At 32.2% G+C, this 7,328-nt stretch overlaps 1 pseudogene; it reads left to right on the forward strand.

Moving 5' to 3' along the window:
* Positions 1-858: 858 nt before the first annotated feature.
* Positions 859-1,464, forward strand: LOC120610675 (phosphatidylethanolamine-binding protein 1-like; annotated as a pseudogene).
* Positions 1,465-7,328: the final 5,864 nt, after the last annotated feature.

Below are 7,328 nucleotides of genomic sequence, written 5' to 3' on the forward strand. Positions count from 1 at the left end.
ACAAAAACAAGAAATAGAAAACAAAACTTTTTTTACATTTAAGAAATAATTTTTATCTATAAGGATGTGAATTAAATTTTCCAAACTAAAGTCTGAAAATCTTATTTCCCCTTAGGGCAACCACCATAAGTCTAGTAAATGATAGACTTAAATTGAAATAAATGTCCTCAGGATTATAGGGGTTGATGTAAATACAGTCAACTCTTGAAAATAGCATGAACAAGACTGCTCCCATTCTGAATCTCTTTGTCATAACTTTCTTAATCAAGAGGAACTTAAGAGGTCATAAAAATTCAACCTTATTGCTTAGCATTTCTTCAAATGGTGGGACTTAAACCTAAGTCTACCTTATTGAGCTTCTTACCCTTATCCACCTAAAAATAAAGCTATTTGCAACTTTTTCTATCTTTTCCTTGCTGTGATAATCTGGGAACTTTAAACATTAGCAACCCCTGAGTCTTTATCACATCATTATCTCTTTCTCTTTGCATTTTTTAGCCTTTCTACATCATAAGCTTCAGAGTGTGTCTCTATTAATGAGGCGAATAAAATTTATTCCAAAATCATTTTGAGCAAGTAACATTTGCCAGAAAGAGTGCAATGTGTTTCTGATGTTAGGGATGTTGCAGTGAACCAAACAAATATGGTTCCTGTAGTTGTGAAACTTCATTTAGTAGAGTAGACATTAAATACATAATGGCATAAGTAAACTGCAATTGTAACAATTCATGTAAAGGAAATACACATGATATTGTGAAGATACAAAACTATGTGACCATCTTCTAGTCTCTGCTGCTGACCTGCACCTGGTTTCCTGCAGCTCTCCCGACTGTCCTCCTCCTTGGCCCCATGAAGCCGATGAACCTCAGCAAGAGGTCTGGACCCTTGAACCTACAGAAAGTGGACGAGTGGCCAAAGCATTCTTTACTGGGTGGAGATCAAGGAGCTGGGCAAAGTGCTGATGCCTACCCATGTTAAGAACCAACCCACCACTATTGCATGAGATGGCCTTGATACAGGTAAATTCTACACTTTGGTCTTGACAGATCTGGATGCTACCAGTAGGAAGGGTTCCAAATATAGGGAATGGCACCATTTTTTGGTGGTCAACATGAAGGACAACAACATCAGCTGTGGCACAGTCCTTTCCAATTATGTGGCTTCTGGGTCTCTCAAGGGCACAGGTCTTCACCTCTACCTCTGGCTGGTTTACGAGCAGAATAGTCCACTAAAATGTGACATTCTCAGTAACCAATCTAGAGATCACAGTGGCAAATTCATTCTCAGTAACCAATCTAGAGATCACAGTGGCAAATTCAACGTGGCATACTTTCTCAAAGAGTACAAGCTCGGGTCCCCAGTGGCCGGCACATGTAACCAGGCAGAGTGAGATGACTGCATGCCAAACACTGTGAGCAGCTATCTGGGAAGAAGAGGAAAGCCAGGAGACAGAAATCACCCTAGAGGTCCCAAGCAATGTTCTCAAATTCAGTGCTGCATGTAGATTTCTCCCCTTCCCAGTTCCCATTCTTGCAGGTGAGACATAAGCATATAGTGGTTTAGGGTGACTTTTACTTCTGCCTATCCTTGATAATAGTACAGGGTCACATCTTGGTTTATATTGATCAAAATTGAACTCCATTTTAGGGGATATTCCACTAATGTAATGGAGTCATCAGATTGTTAATATAGGAATAGCAACCTAGAATTCATTTTTTATTTTTTTAATGCCAGTTTATTTATTTTTTCATATTATATATACATAATTTTTTAAACATTATATTTTTTTTTATTTTTCCCTTTCCTCCTCCCCCTTTTCTAGTCTATTGTCCATGTCCACGAGTCTTTGTTTGTCCTGTTCATTTGTTACTTTTAGGTTTATATCCCACATATGTGATATCATGTGATTTTCAACCTTTTCTGTCTGGCTTATTTCGCTTAGTATGATTATTTCAAGGTCCATCCATGTTGTTGTAAATGGCTATATTTCATTTCTTCTTTGGCTGAGTAATATTCCATTTAATAACAAGGAAATATTTGAGGTTTCAAGGACAATGACCATACCACCTGAGGGTGGCTTGAGCTAAGTTACAAAGACTTAACACATTTGGGTGCAAATTAAGAAGCAAATAAAATGATTTTACCATAGGAGAAAAAAATAAGTGCAATGTTCCTTACAAATAAATTCTCATCTCAAGTTCCACTTTTTCTTTTAACAAGATTTTCAAGTATATTGTGTTCTATTGTAAGTAATGATCTAAAGAGTAAAAAAAATTAAATGTATTTCTAGCCAATAGATACATACATATATATCTTTTTCATAAAAATATGTTTTATTTGGCTTTCCAAAGAAATTGTTTTTTTAAAGAGTTTAACATTATTTTTAAAATTCAAAAATAAAATATAAATAATAATTAATTATTATCAAATGTTTAAGTCACAATCATTAAATATAACTAAAAATTTATTCTTTTGAACATATAATTACATCTTAATAATATTTTATAAAAATAAAATTATTTGCAATTTGAGTATTCAGTGCTACTCGATGCTAATTCACAGATCAAGTGGTATGCTGGAGCATCGGTGTGTGTCTTGTCTCTGTTTAGCAGTGTCATGTTGGCAGCTTGAAATAATTTATGGTAAAAGGATTTAAATTATGAAAATCAGCCCACACTACAAGTTGGACTGTTTTTTTCTCCCTAGAAAGCCAGTTGTTAAATATTTGCCAGCATAATACTGAATATTATGTTTCACCCAAGAGAAACATAAGATGTGACCAACACTTTTCAGAGGTAAAAAGTGAATCAAATGTTGCTGAAAGGTTGAATATGATGAAGAAAGAACAATGTTAATAAATGTGTTAACAGCAGAATTCTCAGTTCTTTCACAAGGGCGTTTCGGTGGAGAGGTAAGGAGGAAAAGCCGACCGGTCTGTTTGAAAAGTAATGGAAAGTGAAGAATTGTAGGCCTGAGATATAAATAAACCTTTTAAGAAGTGTGGCTACAAGAGAAGCAGAATATTGGAATGGTAAATGGAGGGTCATTATTTCACTTATGATGATCTATCACTGACAATATATATATTATCTTACAATAATGAGAATTAAGTACTTGGGATATTTAAGAAGCTAATGTGTTTTTAAAAATCAATATAAAAATTTTAGATAAAAAGATATTCCTATGGCATAAATAAAATTGTGTTCCTTAGATCCAGAAAGACCTAGGAGATTGGGACTATATTCAGAATATTTATAAAAAAATAAACACTGTTTCAATATACAAAGAATAGTTTCATCTTAGATGAAATTGCATAGCCTTTTGATTATACATTTGTGACGATATATATTAAATAATTGAATTTTGGATTTGAACTGTGTCAAATTGACAATCAGCCGTGTCTATACAGACAAAGTAAGGATTGAATAAATAGCAATAATGACACACATTATTAGCAATAATAAGATGCTAAAAGTTTTCAAATAATTAAAATTATGAAGATTATAGTTAATATTTATTGAGTTTTGCTATTGCCTGAGAATGTGACAAGTACATGTGTTATCTCATTTTCTCTTTATAGCATCATCTCCAAAGCACAATGAGGCAGGAACTGAACTATTCCCATCTTATGGATGATTAAAAAGTTTGAATAACTTGGTCATGTTCATGGAGAAGAAGTCTGAACTCTAGCAATTTTACTAATTCCGGATGGTTCATAAAGTGGATTTGGGCCCTTCTTTTACAGATCAAGGGATTGGCTATGATTTTTTTCCTTGTTATAGATTGTAAAATTCTTGAATATAGAGATGGGTACTTTTTCATTTTTTTATTCCTGACACTTATGACCATAGTGTTTGTATGCAGCATGTGCTTAACAAACATATGTTGTACTGAACAGTTAGTTTAGTGATAGGAATGGCTTCATTTTTTTCCTATTATTTTCATGTGAAAATACACAAATTCTAGCAACAAAGTCAACATTTAGAAAAATCCGAATGAAGTTCTAAGTTTACAAGAATGTTACTATTATAGCCTGGGAAGTTTACCTAAAATCTGAGTTCTACTTCTGTCATTTCTGTCTGAATATTAGTGCCTCCTTGAAAAGCTGCATTGATAGAAGTTTATCTTCTCAAATGATATCTATTGACAGCTAATTTTTTTTTAAGACTAAACATTCCCTGAAATCACAGATAAAAATGTGATTGCAATGAGTTTAAAAGAAAGAATATGTGATTGAGAACACTATTGATATAGTTTCTGTGTGATCACTCATGTATTTATGGCACTTGTGTATATTAATTTAATGTGATTTCTTCTATTAAGAAAAAAATATTGTCTCTGATCTAAAATATATTCTATAAGTAAAAAGACTCCAAGTTAAAAAAAATGCTGTGATGGATGAATAGGAAATATGATGAAATCATTTATTCTTTTGATTGATACCCGCTTCTGTCTTTTTTCCTTGTCTCTAATCTGGACCTCCTCCATACTACTGCAATGATGATCTTTCTTCAACATCAATGTCATTACACGTGTAGTAACTGCTCAATATGGTGTCAATAGCTCTTTATAACTTTCAGGTTTTAAAGTTCAAAATCATTTAGCTTAGCATGTATGGCTTTTTATGAACTGGTAATGCCCAATTATCTACTTCTCCAAGCTAATCTATTTTTCTAGCCAAATGTAACTACTTGTAAAATCTTGAACTTACCATTTGGTTTTAAATCTTCAGATCCTAGCACATTTTCAAGGTCAGTACATCTTTATTAAATAAATAGGTAAAATAATTGAGGATATATATATATATGAATATGACTATTTTTATGCATTGGAAATTATCCTCTTAAAAGAGATTGTTTAATATCTAGAGTCAGGCTCTAGCCTCAGAAAGAACCAAATCAAGCATTGTGTGGGTTGAGTTTTTTTTTCTTTTCAGTATATCATCATGAGATAGATATGTACTGGAGTGGGGTGGGGAAAAGGGTTATTAGGAGAAAGAAGTCAAGGAGGAATAACAGTTACAGTTCTTATGGGTGGGAAAAGGAAACAATGTGCCATCCAGAAGCTATGTCCTCTGAGTTTTGAACCAAACCAAGCACATTGTCGATGCTTTGCAAATATTAAATATTTCAGGAACAAATTATTACTCATACCAAAAAAATTTGCACTGTACTAGGACATTATTCAGTTGTTTAGGTGGTGCCTTGCCAAACTAATCATTCTAATCTTAAGTTTCTGTTATCAGCAGCATAGATCTTTAGCTTATGTCAAAACCAGATTGAGCTATATCTTGGGCAATATACAGATTTGCTCTCTGTTTATTGATTTTGCTTTGTTCTCTTTGGGTATAATAATGACTAATACTTGAGGGGTTTCAGTGGAGACTCATTGCATTTAGGTCGTGAAAATTGTTACTAATTTTTGATAAATGGACTTTTAGATGATTGCTATGTCAAGATGGACAATATTCCAAGCACATTTTTATAACTTACTTTTACTAATTGAAAAATATTGGATTGCTCCTTGACTAACCAATAATCAATCATGTTTTTATATAGCCAATCAGAATCAGAATCATTAATATTAATAATAATTTTAATAATTATTTCAGAAATATCTTCTAAATATTTCTATGAATCAAAAGTCAGTTTAACCCAAACAGATGATTGTCAGATATCTTTTCCTTTAATGTTGGGCAGATGGTCATAAAGTTATAGTAATAACTTTATTTATTTTGTATAGTTGTGTAATTTCTCTTTGAAGATTTAGAAAACTGAAATTCAGAGACATTGTGTAAGAAAGTAGCTACCCTTTACTCACTCAAAAATGAGATAGAAGAAACTATTAATTAAACAGATGAATAGAAGAAAATGTTATTCCGGGTAATTTAATTGCATTTTCTGCTAATTCTCAGAAATTGAGACAAAAGGTGTTCTTTTTGTACATTACCCCAAAGGCCAATAAATAGGGATTCTCTTGTAGTAGAAAGAAAGTCAATTTTTGAGCCAAGGCCTTCTCTCTGTCCTCACTCATTAATGTATGACAATACTTTGAAGGGACATGTGTATCCATATGTTCACTGCAACATGATTTATAATAGCCAAGATATGGAGGCAACCTGGGTGTCTATCAGTGGATAATGGATAAAGAAGAAATGGTACTAAGAAGTGGTAATGTTTTATATATACAATAAAACATTACTCGGTCATAAAAAGGAATGAAATCTTGCCATTTGCAACAACATGAATGGACCTAGAAAATACTGTGGTGAGTGGAATAAGTCAGACAGTAAAAGAAGAAAGTCATGTGATTTTACTTATATGTGGAATCTAGAGAACAGGATAAACAAACAAACAATAGAAATAAGCTCATAGATGCAGAAAGCACTTTGATGGTTGGTAGATGGAGGGATATGAAGTGGGGAGTGGATTAAGAAATACACACTGGTAGTTGCAAAATATTCATGGGGATGTAAAGAATATAGTCAGTAGTATTGTAATAACCATGTATGGTGTCAGATGGGCACTGGATTTATTGGGTAATAATTTTGTAAGCTATATAAATGTCTAATCACTGTGTTGTACTCTCAAAACTAATATAATATTGTATGTCAACTATAATTGGAAAATAATATAAACATTAAACAAATTAAAGAAGTACAAATTGGCAATTAAAAAATAGTCTAGGGCTATAAAATTCAGCATAGCGAATATAGTTAATGATATTGCAATAACTATATATGGTTTCTGATGGTTACAAGATTTACCTGAGGGATCACTTTGTAAGTTATATGCTATGATGTACACCTGAAACTAGTATAATATTGAATGTTAACTGGAATTAGAAAAAAAGAAAAATAGAATTGTATTTTCAGGTTATGTCCTTGAAATGTATGAGCTAAAAATTATTAGTAGCATTGATAGAAATTGTTTCTGTCTAAGAAATGAAAATAAAGTTTTCTGAAAAAAATTACAATTGCTTATGTAATTCACATCATTTAAATCTACTGAACACATTTGAATATACTGAATATGAAATTGCAGAAACTGAGTATGGAATTTACTTACCTATTTTTTTTTAATTGAAAGGTCAAATCTTAAATTCAGAATATTAATATTCTTGGACACTTATGCCTTTGAAATTTTTTATTAGACATGAAAATAATTAGCTTGAGACAGTGCTTTATTTCCCCTATTCTTGTAGCAGGGAATTAATGGAGAAAAATGAAATCTTAAAAAATGATCAGTCCAACTTAAAAAATAAGGACTGTTTTAGTACTATGTGAAACTGGTACTTCCAAGTTCCAGCTACATAGATAAGTTGCAAAG

The sequence above is a fragment of the Pteropus medius genome, unplaced genomic scaffold (genome assembly GCF_902729225.1).
Source record: "Pteropus medius unplaced genomic scaffold, Ma_sr-lr_union100, whole genome shotgun sequence".
In the NCBI taxonomy this organism is placed as follows: Eukaryota; Metazoa; Chordata; class Mammalia; order Chiroptera; family Pteropodidae; genus Pteropus; species Pteropus medius.